A 17,605-nucleotide genomic window follows, 5' to 3' on the forward strand; every position below is an offset into this window, starting at 1 on the left:
TTCTCGTTCCTATTTATTAAGCAAATGTTCTTGGAAAGGCCCTTAAATTATCATTTATATGTTGCATCTATATACATATTCTTGGAATTTTACTCAGATTTTTCTGCATAATCTTTAATGCCTTAAAATTCTTGCATTTGCATTTAGCTACTCTTCTGGAGATTAATAGAACCAGCAAAAATAATCAAGTTATGAACAATTTAAATATAGGATTTTGAACATACATGCTCATTTTTTTTTCCTTTTCATTTTTCTCAGCTATTGTTTGGCATGAAGCCTCAAAGATTTGAGGAAAGGAAAAAACCTGAATTACAAAATCATTTGTATCTTAATTTTTATCTCTTCCTTCTTCGTCCCTTTGCAGTGTGGCCTCAGTCTGGCCCCCCTGGTCTGTCGGCGTGCTCATGATCTCTCTCAAAGGGCACCCTTGTAGGGACAACTAGGAGGTGAAGATGGCAGCCGTGGGTAGGCCCTCTGCTGAAAGGAGAAACCAGGACACCCCGGTTCCTAAAGGATGGCCGTGACCCAGTGTAACTGGCCTCAGGGAGGCAGGGAGCTCTCCAGAACTGAGGAATGGACACAAACTTGTTTGCTGGTCAACGGAAACTTAGCAAGATCTATCTTCTTTTTTCAATCCTTGCTAAAAACTTCTCTAAAATGTACACTACCTTAATAAGCAATAATTCATGACTATCACTTAGTCTCTGTTTGATGATGAATAATTGTACAGCAACCATAGTTATTCTGGGCCCCACATATGATAGTACAACATACAGGACATGGTTTCTCTCAGTGCCATCCCTATACCAACCATATCAGCACAACCTGGAGAGATATTTCAGAGTTCCACCAAAGAAGCAATAAGTCATGGGGCCAGTCCAGTGCGCAGCAGTGAAGTTCACACATTCTCCTTTCGTGGCCCAGGGTTCCCTGGTTCGGATCCCGGGTGTGGACCTACACACCCTTGTCAAGCCATGCTGTGGCAGGTGTCCCACATATAAAGTAGAGGAAGATGGACACGGATGTTAGCTCAGGGCCAGTCTTCCTTAGCAAAAAGAGGAGGACTGGCGGCAGATGTTAGCTCAAGGCTAATCTTCCTACAACAATAAAAAATAAAGGGGAAAAAAGCACTCTCGTTTCCTTGTTCTCCATAACTCTGCATTCTTCGGGCTTTCCTTCTATTTCTCTGTTGCTGCTTTTTAATCTTCCGTCCAAATTCTAAGAGTTGAAGTCCCCAAACTCTCTTCTCGGCTCTCTATAGCCTTTCCCTATTTGTCATCATCAATAATTGATGCGATTCAAACTTCCCTCTATACACGTATGACTTTTAAATTCCTCTCTAACACAGAGCTCACCTCTGAGGTCCAGACTCATGTTCTCCACTCAAAACCTCCACCCGGCTGTCTCAAAAGCACATTGAACTGAACAAACTTTTACCTTCGCTTCACCTCACCCCTAACTTGGTCCTTCTCTTCTGTTTCCTATTAGTGAATGGTCTCTCTCTTTCTATTAGCCCATCCTTGATTCTTTCATTTTCCTCACATCCCCTATCTAATCATAAAGATCTATCCTGTCTCCTTTTGAATCTCATCGGCATTCCTCATGCCTCTCCCATTCCTCCGCCATCCTTGTCCAAGTTACAACCACCTCTCATCTGGACTAATGTAATGTTCTCTTAATTATCCCTCCATTTTCCCTGCTCTGCTCTATTCTTCATACTACAGATAACAAGAGCTTTAGAAGAGGACTAATTGGGTTGTGTCATTCCTCTTTTAAAGCCATTGACTGTCTAAGTTCAAGTCCACTCTTCCTCTGTGGGCTGTTGAGCCTGGTTGACTGAGCCCTGCTCCTTCCCCAGCCTCATTCTCCTTCCCTAGACTCCATTTCCTCAGAAAGACCTGTTCCCTCCCACGTAGGGGCACATGGACATATTGTTCCCTTTGCCTAGGTCGATCTTCTCTTCCTTTCCTTGACTGGCTAATTTTCATACTTCATTAAATCTCAGATCAAATATTATTCACTCAGCGCAGCCTTTGCTAACCACCAAGAAAGCCAGGCTCTACATCACATACTCTTCTAGAACCCTGAGGAGCTGCATGTTCTTCCTTATCACAGTTGCACATTTGTATTTATTTGTGTGGTTATTTGATTGATGTCCGTCTTTCTTGGAAGAATGGAATCTGTTCATCAGGTTTGTTTATCCTGGAGAGCATTCTGTGGCAAGGCTGTTTTGCTCCTGATTAGGATCGAGGCAAACCAACCCTACACCAGCTGGTTCTCAGCACAGATTCAAGGAGAGGAGGACAAAGACACGAGCCCACCGCACGGAGTAGATGCTTATTATCAACAGGATTGCTGTTGATCCTGCCTCACTTGCCTTCCTTCTGCAGGGCTCTCCAATCTCACTCAAGGGGATGCTCCATGTCTGCCAGAATCTTCTCCTTTCACCAAAAAAGGTGATAAGAAAGGCCTGGAGAAGGCAACGGCCAGGAAGCCTGAAGGCACATGTGTGGAAGCTGACTCTCCACAACAAGGAGGCAAGGTATGGACTGGATTTCCCAATATTATTACTATTATTGTGACACCTAGGAATTTCACATCTGTTCCTGAATGAGATTTATCCTGAATTTTCACTTTTCATACTTGGCTTGTTTCATTTTGGTATCAAGAATGATTGGGGGAGGGGCCGGCCCCATGGCCGAGAAGTTCGGGTGCTCGGCTTGTGTGGCCCAGATTTTCCCTGGTTTGGATCCCAGGAGTGGACATGGCACCGCTCATCAGGCCACGCTGAGGCGGCATCCACATAGCACAACCAGAGGCGCTCACATCGAGAATATACAACTATGTACTGTGGGGCTTTGGGGAGAAGAAAAAAAAAGAAGATTGGCAACAGTTGTTAGCTCAGGTGCCAATCTTTAAAAGAAGTTTGCAAATATTTGAAATGGGGTTTTCCTTGAAAATCTGGAAGAATTCCCTTATAAAACTGCAGGGTCTAGTGTTCTCTTTGTAGGAAGATTTTTAGCTATTCATCCAATTTCTTCAAGTCCAAGATTTTTCAGGCTTTCTAATTCAAATACAGAAAATCTCAGATTTTTAAAGGACAGTTTTGGCATATTTCTAGGGATTTGTCCATTTTGCTTGAATTTTTATAATTTTTAAAAGCCTTCTAAATCTGTACCTATGATCCGCTCTGCAGCCGTATTATTGAGTATTTGTGCTCCCCCCGCTTCTCTTGATCAATATCGTCAGAGGTTTATTTTGCCGTCTTTTCTAAAAAGCAGTTCTTGAGATCGTTGACCTCCCTATCGTATCTCTGTTCTACTCTTACCTTCATCATCTCTTTCCTTCCACTTTCTAGGATTCTATTGTTTTGCTTTTCCTAACTTCTTAAATTGAAGCTTAGCTTGTTAATATTTCGTTAATTTTCTTTTCTAATATAATGCTCTAAATTTCCCTGTAAGCCTTACTTGAACCGTCTCCCACATATTTTAATATGTGGTATTTGCAATATTGTTTAATTGCCTATTTTTCATTTGCATTTTGATTTCTATTTAATTGGTATTTGACATATGAATTAGAAGTTTTAAAACTTTTCTCAATATATGCAGTGTTTGAACATTATCTTCCTCTTTTTGATTTACAGCTTGGTTACATTATAATCAGAAGATATGCCCAGCTTTATTTCAATTCTTTGAAATTCATTTAGACTTATTTTGTGGCACAGGGCCTGTGTAAATATTCCTGGTAGTAACGAAAATAATGGTGTTGTCAAATTATTGAGCAGAGTTTCATTATATGCCCATTAAACCCAGCTTGTTAATTGTGTGGTTGAAATCTTTCTATCTGTATGAAATATTTTCTGCCTGACCTATCCATCTCTAACCAAGTTATATGAATGTATCCAAGTTTGTTAATAAATTTGCCTATATCTCCATGTAATTCTATCAATTTTTTGTTTTTACATTTTACGGCTATTTTATTACATCCATAAATATTTAGAATTATTATACCCTCCTAGGCAATTTAAACTTAAATCAAGATATAATGACCCTCTTCATCTGTAATAACAGTTTTTGCCCATTAGCCTTTTTTTCTGATATTAATATTACTATGTCAGATTTCTTTTGGTTGTTATTTGCCTGGCACACATTTTTCAATTAATTACCTAAACATTTTCATGTTCTTATGCTTTAGGCATATCTCTTGTAAGGGGCATATAATTTGATTTTTTAAATCCCATCTGGAAATCTCTGTCTTTTACCTAGCAAATTTATTCCTCGTGGTTCCTAGTAGGTGTGGATTTGTTTCCACCACCTCGTTTTGTGCTTACTATTTGTCCTTCTATTTTCTGTATCATTACTTCTTTTTTCTCCTTTCATTTATTTTATAGATTGTTATATATATGTGACATACATCTATATATCCATTTAAAATAACAAGTGTAAAGTTAATTCAGTATGTCTACTCTTCTCGTGGACAAGGCAAAGACCTCAGGATGCTCTTCTATCACCCCCCATCTGGCTCACCTGCTATTGTTGGCCATATGATCTCATGGTATTAATTTTACCCAATAAATGAGACATTGCAATTGTCATTCCATAACCAGTGGTGGTTAGACTTTGCGCGTGCTCCCAGGTTGCTTGCTCACCACACTTTCCTCTGGGATGCTTTCCATTCTTTCTGAAGTTGGTCCTACAGAAGTGCCTTTAGGAAGAATCTGGGGTTGTGAATTCTTTCAGTTTTTGTTTTTTAAAAGTATTATCACTTCACCCTTGATCTAGAGAGATCATTTTGTCATGTACAGAAATCTAGACTGACATTTATTTTCCTCATTGCTTTGAAGATATCATTATATTTTCTTCTAGTGTATACTTTTGGTTTCATTTATTTTAATCAGTTCTGAAAAATTCTCACTTATCCACTCTTCTTTTTATCCCTCCCTCATACTCCATTTTCTTGGTCATTTTGTATTCTGTCTGATCCCTATAGTATGTGAAGTCTGAGAATTGAAATAAGTCACTTGTGGCTTCTGCTTATTCTCCTTCATAGAGACTTGATTCCTTATGGTGTAGTAATTTGTTTTTTATTGTGAGCTAATATTTGGACAAATGAAATATGTGGAAAGCCCTAGGGACCAGGATTGGAGATAATTTTCTCCAGAGGGGATTTGCTTTATAATATATTGGATGCCACCTGCCTGAAAACTTTTCATACAACGCTCAGCCTGGGGGTTCCTTGAGCACAGGGTAGTGTACGCCTGAGCTTCAGATCCACATGAGACCAGGCTTATGATCCACATTCTCAGAGGAGGTTGTTTTTCTCTTTGCAAAAGGACCAAGTTAGAGACGTTTTTGATTCGCTGGAGGCAGTCAGGTTTTCTCACCCACGGTTTCTCTGAGGCTGCTGTCCATTCAATTGTCCTGGCGCCCTTCAATTGTAGGAGGCGCCAATTCAATCGCGCCACTTTGCCAGCATACTCCAAGCCCAACCTCACATTCCCCTTAGTGGCCACATTAATCCCCAAAACTAGATTCCCAGTATTGGCATCTGTCCCCAAACATTGGCACACTAGCTTCTGTGCTTGCCTTCACCCAGTTCTGTTTTTATTTTATTCACATTTTTTTTTAGCCCTCAAAGAGTTCTGGGGTGTGTGTGTGTGTGTGCATGTGTGTGTTGAGCAACATGTATTTTTTAGTAACTTATTCAGTTCGAGGACATCTTAGAAAACCTAGTCCACCCCTCTTCCATCAGCAGTTCTCCCTGAAAAAACTCTGCTCTTCTGTAAAAGAAGGGTTTTGACAACTGGATTCCCTTAAGTTTCTACTTTCTAGAGAATGCCTGGAGCCCAGATATGATAGAAGGTATTTTTGTTTAAAGCAGAGATTGGGTTAAGATAATTGCAAAAACTTCTTTTTGCTTTAGTTTCCTCTCTCTGTTTCCTACCAGTGAAAAGATTTGGGTGTCACAGCCCCCTGTAGTTACGGGTCTATCTGAGGACACTTTTGCTTTATTTTATTTCATTATTTTCTTCTTCGTTATTCATCACGGATGCATTTCTTTTCATACCAAGGCACCAACTCAAATGCCTTTATTAAATGTCCCTGGATGCAAACATATCCTTGAAGGACATACAGTATAAATGCAATCTTAAACTACACAGACAATTTTGTACTGCCTATCCTGTTTCGTTTTTTCGCTTGATGCTCTGTTTTCAAGATCTCTCCATGTTGCTAAATTTTACTTCTCACTGTGGCATAAAATGCAACCATACGTTTTCATCATATGTACTTATCTGTCCACTGAGTGCTGGGCACCTGGGTTTCTTTCAGTTCTCCCTACCACAAATGATGCTGCATGTATCCCCATATGGACCTGCGTGGGCTTCTCTGCTTCACAGAGTATATGCGTGCTTGCCTTTAATAAATGCTGCAGAATGCTCTCCAGGTTGAATGAACCCACTCCTCTCTCTACTAGGAATGAGGGTGCCTATTTGCCATTTCATAACCAGTTGAAGGAAGATGAACCAGGTTTGACCCAAAGAGCAGCAGGGAGAGTGGTGAGAATAAAGGTTGTGGATATATTTTGAAAGTAGACCCCAAAAGATTTCCTAGTGGAGTCAATATGGGATGGGAAAGGAAAAGGGAAGCTAAAGATACTCCAAATAACTGACTCCTAGTACCTGGAATTGTCTTCAACTAGGTCAGGAGGACTGCATGAGGATGGGGGAGGGGGTGATTTTGGAAGCAAGAAGAAAAAATCAGGAGTTGGTGTTGAATAGACCAAGTTTATGTGTTTAATTAGAGATCCACATGGAAATAGGGAGCCGGGAATTGGATATATAGTTTGAACTTCAAGGGAGAGATCTGTGCTGGAGATAGAGATTAGGGGATTGTCCACACACAGACAGTATTTAAAACCATAACACTGGATGAAATCACCTAGGAAGTGCATATAGTCAGAGAGTGGGGAGGAGCAGATCCTGAACCCTTGCATATTCTAAATTGATAAGGTTGGGAACACGGGGAGGAACTAACAAAAGATATAAGTGGAAGCCACCAATGAGACAGAAGGAGAACCAATGGAGGCTGCCACCATGGAAGACAAAAAAAGAAAATACTCCAGGAGGGGGAGGACAATGCTTTGTTAAATATAGTTGGCCAAGTAAGAGAATGATGACAATTGATGACTGGAATGGCTATAAGGAAGCCGTCAGTGACTTGGGGAGGGGAGATGAGAGGTATGGTGAGCGTCTGTATTGGATTGGGGTTAAGTAAAAATGGGAGTGAATATAGACAATGTTTTTAAAGAGTTTGCTTTTAAAGAGAAGTCTACGGGGATGGAGAGATCACAGTGTTCTTTTTTTTAAGCTAGGAAAACTCGTAACATATTGTTGTGGTGATGAAATTGACCCAGGAAAGGGAAACAATGGGGACATAGAAGGGAAGAGAGAATGGTTGGATAATATCCTGGAGATCTAGTGCACATGTGGGGAATCCGTGAAAGCAGTTCTCCTCTGGTAACAGAGGAGGCAGGCAGAGTATTTCATTATAGATATTGGGATGTGAACTGAAGCAATTAATGGAAGTCTGTGAGCACACTCGTTTTGATTACTTGAAGGCTGACAGTGAGGAGGGCACACTTATTAGGGCTTCAGAAGTGAGAGGAAAGTGTGAAACAGTCATGGAGGTGAGTGAACAAGCAAATGGACTGGTGAAACATGGTATGAACGCCAGAAGCACCAAGAGCCCCCTTGAGGTTCTTGACTATCAATTTAACACGAGGTCAGTGTGGTTGTCGGATTTTCTCCAGCCAAATTTAGGCTGAATTGATGCAGGCAAGGATTACCCAGAGAATTCTAGCTAACCTGTGATTTTGACAAGTGTGTACCATGAAGCAAGAGAGGAGCAAGGGGGTTGAAACATATTTAAGGGCAAGGTGATTATGATTGGCTATGGCATTTATGCTGGATAATGAGGAAAGAGAGGAACTCAGTGGACAGGGGGATCATGAAAACTGCATCAGTGGAGTGTGGTTGCAGGTAGAACCTGAGGTTCACTGGGAATCCGAGAACCAGGGGAAGGGAGCTGGAAAGATGGGAGGTAGTGGTCAGAGTGTGGCAGACACGGAGCTGAGATTAAGGTAGAGTGGTCTAACGACAAAGCTATGCTTTGACCTTGGGCGTGAAAGTCTGCAGTGAGGTGGGGGACAAGATCGGTGGAAGGGGTGTAAGATTCATCCTGGACTCCTCTCATGGTGGAGTCAGTCTTGCCCTCACTGCTCCTGGCCCTCTGAACGTCTGGGGCTCCCCTTTGGGAAGAGAGCTGCTCTGGAGAGTCCGCTAGGACTGACTTGTGCGGACGGCCCTTGTTTTTGCTTGGGGAAGTCTCTGATTACCATTTTAATTTAATTTTGTGTGTCTACTCGATTTTTCTGTTACTTCTTCTGACCATTTTTGACATTTTATGATTTTTTCCTAAAAACTCAATTAAATTCAGTTGTAAAATACGTTGTAATTCTTCCTAATATTCTTTCTGCTTCTGAATCAGTTATATCTGCTACTTCCCCTTTTCTTTCAGTATAACTTTGAAATTTTCTCTTGCCAGAGTTTGTGTTTTTACCAACATTTAAGAGAAGTAAATTCTGTTATTATTTATGTCATCATTTTTTCCTGAATTTTATTGATTTCGCACATTTTATTTTCCTTACTTCCTATTTCTTCCTGCTTACTCATTTTTTTCTAGCTTTTGGATTTGGATGCTTTCGGATTCTCTTGTTTTTTATTTTTCCTTTTTCTAATAAATGTGGTCATGGCTACAAACCTCCTCCTGGGCACAATGCTAGAGTTTCCCACAGAACGTGACAGGTGGGGCTGTCACTGTGACTCAGTTACAAGGATTTCCCAAGATCGCTCCTTATTTATTTTTTAACACAGGAGTTATTTAACATGTTTTTGTTTGTTTTGTCATATATGGAATTTTAAAGCTATTCTTTTGTTATTGGTTACATTTTACTGGATCAGGGGCAGAGAATCACATCCAGAACAGGTTTAGAATTCACTGACGTTTTCTTCGTGGCCGACAGCAGGTGGGTCCCCACGGCGGCTTCGTGCGTCCCTGATGTGTGTACGTTATGTCTGTTGGTTGTGTGTACACTTCATCTCACCGTTTTCTATCTTGTCAAATAGTCATATTATCAGATGTGTCTCCTTTGTGTCCTTTGTAATGATTTTGCCTTAAATTTCATTTTGCCTAGCAACAAAATCACCATCTTAAGTTTCTTATTGGTTTAGATTTGGGAGCACACCCTTCTTCTATCCTTTAATTTTCAAAACTGCAGTATATGTTCATTTCCAACGTGCCTCTTCATGACAAGTCATTCCTGGATCTGTTTGTTTTTTCTTCATTCACCAAATCTGAGCATGTCTGTCTTTTGATGAGTTTAATTTATCTTTACTGACATTACTGATACTTTTATTTTGTTTTATTTATTAAACTTCATTTTTATTTCTTTTTTCCCTTGTTATTTTTAATTAGGTAGGTTTTTTTTCTAGTGGCTTAAAAAGTAATTTATTCTTCCTCTAATCTTCTTACATTTCTCTTTATTTTATTAAGACCACAATTCTACCTTTCTTACTAATTTATGCAGTCAGTCAATTTCTGTAACTCTCCCCGGAACAAGGTATGCACCCACGTGCGTGGTCTTCTTTCCATTGATCTTTGAGCTGTTACTCGCCTGTCCTGCTGTTCGACTCCCCACCTCCCAGGGGACGTTTGAGTTTCAGATTCCTGTAGATGTGTGTCTCCCCCTGTTGCTGTTATTGCTGGCGTTGCTGATGTGGTCTAAGTTTTGACCACTGCTTACTGAGAAAACAATAAAAATGTGTGAATGCATTTTCTTACTCTTGCTTCCCACCTATCACAGTGCACACCTGAGCCTGAATTTCCTCTTCTCCTTCTCGGTGCCAGTCCTTCAGGATGTTTTCAAAGAGGAACTTGTGTGGTAAACACTCTGCAGCCCTTTATGCCAGAGAATGCATTGATTTTGTGCTCATGGTCCATAGAATTGACATGGACAGACTGACGCACAAGGACCTCCTTCCCTCCCGCACTGGGAAGGGGGACTCGGTGGGCTTCCCGCACTCAGCTGGGGGTTGGCTGGGCTCAGACCAGTCTGACTTCCTCTGCATGGGGATGTGCTTAGTCTCTCTGGAACACGTTACAAGGCTCTCTGTTCCTCATGTTCTCAAATTCCCTCTAACACATCTAGATGTGGGTTTTCTCTTCTCTGCCCTGCTTGGCACTCTATGAGCCCTTTCAGTCTGAGGTCTTACATCTTTCTTTAATACAAGGAGGTTCTCTGTCATTCTTATCTCCCTTGTTTATTGTTTTTCTCCTACTTATTGACCTTTACTGGGGAGTTTGACACTTAAACATCATTCCTCCATTTCTCTTATCTTCATTTTTGAATTTTTCCATCTCTTTAGCCCTATCAGAAGTGTTTCAAGACATTTTCTCCTAATTTTCCAGCTCACTTCTGCATACTTTGGCTGTAACCATTCTGCTATATGGCCCTTCTACTGTGCTCTTTGTTTTGATTGTTACATTTTCCATATAAAATGTTTCATTTAGCTTTAGGTGGTGGCGTGGTCCCGTCTCATATTTCCATTATGGTCACTCATCTCTTTGAGTTTAGATCTGTGGGCTCTGAGCCTAGGCCTCCTGGTCTGAAATGAAGCTCTGCCTCTTATCAGCTGTGTGACTTTCAGCAAGATGCTTAACTCTTTACTTTCGTTTCCTCCACCCGTAAAATAGAGATGAATACCAGTGTCATAGAGCTACTGGAAAGAGTACATGAGATAAAGTAGGAAAGCTGCTTAGAACAGTTCTTGACACATATTAAGGTCTCAATAAGTGCTAGCAGTTACTATTATTATTTTAACCTCTGTATTGTCCATTAATTTTACTGACTCTGCCAAAAGTTATTCCATCTGTGTTCTTTCTCTTATTGGGTGGCACTGGTCAGCTGCGTGCTATTCTCTTCTCTGAACACATATTCAGTGGGTACACCAGCAGGTCTGAGTCCCTAGGGAATTCTCACTGTGTTTATGTTCAGATTTCCATCAACTCTCTTACTTTTGTGCTCTATCCGGGAATGAATTCAGAGACAGAACCAATGTCCCGAGTTAATTGTCATTTTTTTCTTCTAAGGGGTCTATTGATGCTTTATTTTCATGTTTAAATTATTGATAAGAACAAGAAGAGGAATGACGGAATGTGGAATTCTAGGATGATGGAGCTAGAATATGATGAAGGATGAAACAGCGCAGAGCAGGAACCATGGAAAAACATTTGCCCCTTGAATGTTGTAATTTCCTCCCTGGGCAAGTCTTCGATGCTGTCTCAGCTCCATTCCTCCCATTTCTCTTCCAAGGTGAATGTCGTCTCTTTGAACATTGAGCAAAGGCATCAGGAGTGAGGACGACTAGGAAAGAAGACTGGTGAGGACAATAAAGTCTCTTCCTAGAAGCAGAAATGGCCTGTCATTGCATGGAAGTGGGACGGCTTAGCAATAAGGAAAGGCCACCACCCACAATTGTCACTTGTCTGCTTCTTGCTTCTTTCATCTCACAACGTTCCACACAAGCAATAGCCAAACCTGCAAAATTGAGCCAAATAACACACTAGAATCAGGAATGTTTCTCTCATGTATTCCTAGGGCACATCACAGTTTGAGCAGAACGTTCTCAGTCATGCTTGTTGTCTCCATATAATTACTGATGCTGCCTTCCTTCACGCCCAAGAAAGGGTCCTGGTTTGCATGATAAATTATATCATCACACTGTCTATATACTTTACAAGAGGTGAAGAAAATACTACTGGAAATGCAACATTGAAAGGTGATAAAGTGACGTATTAGTTTCCTGTTGCTGCTGTAGCAAATTGCCACAAACTTGGTGGCTTTAAAACAACAAAAAGTCATTAGTTTTCACTTATTAAGGTTGGAAGTCTGAAGTGGGTTTCACTGGGCTAAAATCAAGCTGCCTGCAAATCTTGTTCCTTCTGGAAGCTCTGGGAGAAAAATCCCTTCCCCCGCCTCTTCCGGCTTCCAGAGGCTGCTGTGTTCCTTGGCTCGTGGCACCTTCCTCCTTCTTCAAAGCCAGCAAGGGTTAGTTGAGTGCTTTTCACATTGCATCACTGTGACGGTCACTCTCCTGCTTCCTCCTTTTGCTCACAGGGACCCTTGTGATTACACTGGGCCCACCCAGATAATCCAGGACCAATCCCTCACCCTTCTTCAATCCTGAACTATTTATATCTGCAAAGTCCCTTTTGCCATGGAAGGTCACACAGTCACAGCTTCTGGGGAAGTAGACATTTTGAGGCGGGAAGGTGAGGGCATCCTTCTGCCTGCCACAAGTGGATACAGAGGCAGGAAGCTGTGACGACCAGCTCCACTGGGAAGCAGGGGTGGCTCTCTTCTCCTCGGAGATGAGGTCGGCAAAGTGTGATGAGCAGGGCTGTGGAGGGAGGGCACTGAAGGCTCAGATGAGCTGGTCCCCTGGCGGAGGCGCATATCCTGTCAAAGTCCCAAAGAAACAACACAACAACCACAACGACTAACAAAGCCCTCCGTGGAGAACTCATGGGAGGATACGCGTGGAGTGGGGGCTTGGAGAAGAACATCAGGAGGCCGGAACAGGCAGTGTGAGTCACCAGCACCCACACCAAGAGCGTGAATAAGCACCAAACACAGTGCTGGAAAGGTTACACATGAATATTCAGGGGGTTATTATCCTCGAGAAGGAACTGAACAAGCGGTACTGAAAAAAAAACCATTGTTTTACGTTGCCAAGCACTTTATGCCCCAGTCAAGCTCAAAACGCCTTTACTTTCTCCTCTTTTGTTGCATTTCAGCCCGAGTCAGGGTTTGCAGGAAACTTGTCCAGCAAGTGGGGGCACCCAAGCCTTGTCCTCCCGGAGCCCTGGTTCCTGGAAGCCAGGACATGCATCTCAGAAAGCCCACAGGCTGGCCTGGGCTGGGCTGGGGATGCCGGATTCCTGGGACAGCTGGAGCCAGAAGGGTGTGAGGGATGACCCGTGCCCTGGCCAGGGAATGCTGTCAGGGTAGACTGGCTCAGTCTTCAAAGGCTCGTGTGGCACCCTAGGAAGAGCTTCCCGGCCAGCTGACCAGCTGGAGGATGCACACTGACTGCCCAGCCACTCGCTGCTGCTCTCCAGGCTCCTTCTCTTGGAGGGATCAGAGTCCTCAGGGTCTATTCCTTATCAACAGTCCCAGGTGCCCCCTTCTACAGGGCCTTCTTAGCACTGCTGCAGGCTCTTCTCCCTCCTTCTGTCATTTGGTCTGGAAAGAGCCATGAAAACGTTTTTCTTCAATTTTATCTGGTTATAAATTGCCTTTCTTTGGGGGAAGCATATGGCTGCTGAAAGTGGTTGACTAAACAGAACGAAAAGGAGTACCAATAGTGTAACGAATGTTAATAGTCCCGTCCAGAATCCAGGGAGGAAGTCAGCTTTCAGTAAGAGAACCCAATTATGGGATAAAAACATCGAAAACAAAGCAGGAGGGAAAAAGAAATATCAAACTAGATTCTGGAGTGAAGCCCTTAGCAATATGAGCAATGATAAAATAATAGCGTGTTTTTACTATATGCTGGTGCTATTCTGAGAACTTTTCATGTCTTATGTCATTTGATGCTAATAAACTATAAATAGAGTTGATTATTTCCATTTACATGAGGTGAAATGGAAGCCTGGAGATGTTAAATAACTTTCCCAAGGGCATTCTTGTTAATAAGTGACTGATTTCAGAACATATATCAACAGTTAATTGTTCCCTATCTTCGCATCACTTAAAAAGCAGAAGGCATTTAGAAATGGAAACTTTCTGGAAATTTCGAAGCTGTGTCTTTTTTCTCCTCACCAACAGGAACATTTTGAAGGAATTTGAAATATTCACACCCTTGACTTCTTGGTATTCTTTACAGATTAAGGCTCTATAAACATTTTCAAACATTGTAGGAAAATTAGTGCCACTTTTGCATTTGTTGTTCAACTCAGTTGCTCATTGATTCAGGAAAAAATAAAAAATCCTGACAAAGCCTTCAGGAAATAAAGAGAGGACAGTGGTGCAATTGAATGTAACAATCGCCTAATCAGAACAAGGATGAATTACACCCGACAGCAGTGCCAGCTTTTTCTGCCGTTCATTTTACTCTCCTGAGCAGACTCACAGGCTGAGCTTGCCTCTCATCCTGCAGGACCCGAAAGGCAGAGGACGGGGCCCAGCACCTGGATGCGAGGCCTGTATTCAACACGCGGCAGCTATAGCCCTGCGCCCAGCACGGCTCCGAGTCCTGTGTCTCTCTGTCAGTCAGCAATCGCGGTGGTACTGTCTGACCGGCCCGACACACGCAGAAGGAGATAACGAATATATAAGATTGGAGGTGGGCCGGCTCTGTGGCCAAGTGGTTAAGTTCGCGCATTCCGCTGCAGCAGCCCAGGGTTCAGATCCTGGGCACGGACATGGCACCGCTCGTCAGGCCACGTTGAGGCGGTGTCCCACATCCCACAACTAGAAGGATGTGCAACTAAGACATACAACTGCGTACAGGGTGGGGTTTGGGAGATAAAGCAGAAAAAAAAAAAAAGATTGGCAACAGTTGTTAGCCCAGGTGCCAATCTTTAAAAAAAAAAAAAAAGATTTGAGGCAAAATTATTTGCCCTTCCTCTCTGTTCCCATATAACTTTGCTTACACCTGTATCACAGAATAGTAGAGCTAACCACATTTATCTCCAACATCCTCAATTCTATGGCATTTAAAATACCCCCTGACCGCAGGCAGAATTCCAAACCTCATTGAGGGATGAAGAATGGGCGGAGAAAAGACTTAGTCTCTTGTTCAAGTACAAGGCATGGATACGTTCTTGATTTGGTGCGGGATTTCTAACTGTATTTTGTTTTTCTCCTAAATAACTGAATGTTGAGAATTTAAAGTAAGAAGGAAAAGGAGTCCCCGATGGTTGAAAGGCGTGGGGTGAAGGGACTTGCCCGTGGTGAGCGAAGTGGGGCTCCGTGGAACTCCAGGCTGCTTGCTGGGACAAACCCTAGAGACATCTATCAATAAGTCCGTGAGTGCTTTCACGCCACGTGCTAAACGTGCTGCTCATCTGCCAGACCACACGTGGTGACATCCCTCCGTTTCTGCTGCAGAATCCCACATGATGGACAATTGCTGTGAACCTAGAATTTTTTTTTTTTAACACGTACACAGGTTCGACCTCGTTCTTGAAGACATTTATCAAGCTACATAGATATACAATTCTAACCAAAAACAGACCGAAACCATCACAATAGTTGTTTTTTCCTGGACTTCTGATAGATAATATTACTAAATATTCTGATGCTGGGAGAGTTGCTTTAAAACCCAGGAACTCACTGGCGATGACCTGACACCTGTGCAACTTGCTCTGCAGTGGTGCATTATAACATCAATTTGAAGTTTCTTTGCTTTGGAGACAGCAAACACTAGGAAACCACAGACACACACACATTTATACATGTTCATGTATGTTCCTAGGATGTTAGACATTCTCAAAATTTTTTTCTAAATTTTCTGGAAAGCGTATCTTTTAAAAAAAATGTTCAACATTTCCTTTTTTCTCCCCTAATCCCTCAGATAGCTGACTGTGGAATAAAACGCTATTCACTATTCAACACACTCTGATGTGACTGTTGATGTGTGCGGTATCCATATTTAGAGCACAGCACAGCGAGTCTGACCATTGCTCGTCGTCCTGAACAATTTCCCACGGACACGAGCTCCTGCTGTCTGAATGAGGACTGCCCCCTTGTCTGGCAAAAGGAAGGGCAAAGAGAGGGTTGCTCAACATTCTTAGTTTCCTAGGGTGGCCGTAACAAATCACCACAGCCTGGGGGCCTTTCATAACAGAATTTGTTGTGTCACGGTTCTGGAGCCTGGAAGTCTGGAAATCAGGGTGTGGGCAGGGTTGGTTCCTTCTGAGGGCCATAAGGGGAGGATCTGTGCCAGGACTCTCTCCTTGCACTGTAGACGGCTGTCTTCTGTCTTCACATTGTCTCCCCTCTGTCCGTGTCTGTGTCCAGAGTTCCCCTTTTTATAAAGACAGCAGTCATATTGGGTTAGGACCCACTCTAACGATCTCGTCTTCACTTGATCATCTGCAAAGATCCTATTTCCAAAGAAGGTCACATTCACAGGTACTGGGGCGATAGGACTCAAACATAGCTTTTTGGGAGACCTAGTTCAACCCATAACAGAAGTCTAGAAAGTCTTCAAAGAGCAGTGATGCATTTATTCATTTATTTAACACATATTTGAATGTCTATTACATACAGCCCTAGGCTAGGTATTGGGAATTCAACTGGGAATAAAACCAGTACCTGCCTCGTGGTGATTCTGGCCCGGTGGGAGAGGCAGACACATAACCACACGTATTTGTATATAACTATGTTATTACAGCTGACTCAGTGCTTATTACTGATCAGTCCAGGGGGATATGGGTCAAAGAAGGCCTCCCAAAGTTGGAGGCAGTTCAGCTGTCTAGAAAGCGGAGAGAGATCACAAATGGGAGTGCAGGAGATGGTGAAATCATTCCAGGCAGAAGGGAGGAGAGTTGGCCAAACCCCTGAGGCAGGAAGGACTGTCAAAAACTGGTGAGTAGGCCCCCACAACCAGAGGATGAGCTAGGAGGACCGTGGGATTAGAGGCGACCCAGGATGTGGACCAGGCCAACCCTGTCATTGTCTTGGTGTTAGAGGCCATGGCCCTCATGCCGGGCTGCGCTTCCAAGTCGCCCAGGCCCTCAGCAGAGCACAGAGACCCAGGGTCATCTCAGTTTCAAGCTGGTCCTTGAGTTGATTCTCTGAAAACTTTCTTGTTCACCCCATTAATTTTAAGGTAATTGGGAAGCCATGGAAGGGCTTTAAGTTGGGGCATGAAAGGAGACAGCTTTCTGGATCCCTTTGGGGGCACTTCTCTTGCGTGGGGAGGGTTGACCCATATCTTGGTACATGACTGGGGCACATTTATCTGTCTCTTTCCTAAGCCCTCTGTAAATGTGCTCCCATCTAGCACTTTCTTCCTCCTATCTCTAGGCCAGAAATCCTTAAATGATGTATAACCAACTCTTGATAGCATCAGCATAATTTCCTGCCTTCTTTGCAAAAGGGCTGGAGTGGACACCTTGCTCCGCATCTGTAACTGCAGTACAGCAGGAGATTAAAGCCAGACCATCTACCGTTCCCTCCCCCAGACACATACAGAAACCGAGGCCAGGGTCACACAGCTATGTAGTGCCAGAGTCTGGATACGAAGCCAAGTGTCCGGATATCTTGGCTGCTTTTTCTTCCTACGACCGTATTTTATTCCAGGTTTATGACCCAGTGGAATGAAATTGATCTGCCTTAATTTAATTTCTTGGCCTGGTTATTTACTATCAGTTCTGCAAGACAACGTTTTCATGTGGGGATAACCAACACAAGACCCTAAGCATCCTGAGCTCCGCTCCCTGTCAACAAGGTAGGAGTCATCCTTCGGAGCTGTGTG

General features: G+C 42.8%; 1 long non-coding RNA gene across 1 annotated transcript; it reads left to right on the top strand.

Annotated features, from left to right (window-relative positions):
* Positions 1-258: 258 nt before the first annotated feature.
* LOC138918571 (uncharacterized) lies at positions 259-15,735 on the top strand. Its single transcript, XR_011428094.1, has 3 exons — positions 259-2,191; positions 2,391-2,542; positions 11,431-15,735. It is a non-coding gene; the product is annotated as an uncharacterized lncRNA (long non-coding RNA).
* The last annotated feature ends 1,870 nt before the right edge of the window (positions 15,736-17,605 follow it).

The sequence above is a fragment of the Equus caballus genome, chromosome 17 (assembly GCF_041296265.1).
Source record: "Equus caballus isolate H_3958 breed thoroughbred chromosome 17, TB-T2T, whole genome shotgun sequence".
Lineage (NCBI taxonomy): Eukaryota > Metazoa > Chordata > Mammalia > Perissodactyla > Equidae > Equus > Equus caballus.